This window comes from Ostrinia furnacalis, unplaced genomic scaffold, assembly GCF_004193835.3.
Source record: "Ostrinia furnacalis isolate ACB-3 unplaced genomic scaffold, ASM419383v2 OfSCF4982, whole genome shotgun sequence".
NCBI classification, from domain to species: Eukaryota; Metazoa; Arthropoda; class Insecta; order Lepidoptera; family Crambidae; genus Ostrinia; species Ostrinia furnacalis.
In genome coordinates, this window is record NW_021135221.1 from 36,590 (window position 1) to 37,944 (window position 1,355).

Consider the following 1,355-nt stretch of genomic DNA (forward strand, 5'->3'; position numbering starts at 1 on the left):
CGCGCCAATACGTATGCGGCGCGCACGCACACACTGACAAAATTCGGCGCAACTCCCCGCTCATATTATTATACTTATACATAATATTATACAGTGCCGCTAATCCCCGCTAAATTATGTCAGTGTGTGCGTGCGCGCCGCATACATATTGGCGCGCTCACATACAAACCGCGCTCGGTGCGTTTCTATGAAGATGACCTACTCATTTGTATTTACTCTGATAATGTTGCCAAATGATCGATAGTGTGATTAAAAATCGATAGTGTATTGATTAGAAATCGATACTTTAAATGGGGCCAAAATTAATTGATATTATTGCTTTGAAAGGCCGTTATAATCGATTCTAAAGTTATTTTATAGTTAGGGGCATTAATTGATAATCGATTTTTCGGCAACACTAGGTCCGACGGCACATTAAGCTTGACACGTGTCTCGACACTTGTTCGATGGACCGACGACCTCAAAAAATTATTAACTGAACTGTATAGTTGTAAAATATAATGTTCATAATATGTAACTGTACTATCTTTTATTTTCTTTGTTTTTTTTTGTCTTTTAACCAACTACAAAAAAGGAGGACTGTATGTTTTTTATTTTTGTTTTTAACATTTTAATTGATTTTTCTCTTTCCTTTATTATAAAGCAGTCCAGGAAAGTAAATCTCCAGTAAACTTAACCATGTTTTCTCGCTTTTTTTCGTCAACCTTTTCAAGTACTTTATTGAGGTCGTCGGTCCGTCGAGCTGGGTCCTACACTACGTTTGACTATTCCCAGAACCTGACCCATTTTTATTTTAAGTATTTAAGTTAATTTAGCGCCAGTTTTCCCACTTCCTTATAAAGTCCCTGATAAGATTATCAGAAACTTATCTGGCAGATAATTAGAACTTGGTTTCACTAGTTTTATTGTTAGACAAAAAGGTTATCAATCTTAGAGCAATTTTTGTTTATAGATAATAGGCTAGTTGCCTAAAAAAATTTTTTTAGTCCGTAATGTTTAATATCAAAAAATATTGGACACATATATTTTTATTTGTCAATCTAACAAATAATTACATAGTTATGGTGCGTTGAAGTTGCGCACGACGTCACAACGTGCGGCATTTTTAAGCAAGCGTTGACGTCACCGGCCTCTTCTTATAAACTTTGGGGCGCTTTATCTCTTTAAATTTTCATTAGTTTGAAAAAGTGAAAAATACGTGTAGAGTATTTTTTGATAAGTTAACTGACGGACTAATTAAAACTCTTGCTTTTTGACCCAGGCAACATCCCCATTGACTTTGACTGGGATATAAGATTTTAAATATCTACTATCTGGGACTTATCTGTCAGATAAATTACAAAATTTAGTTTCAT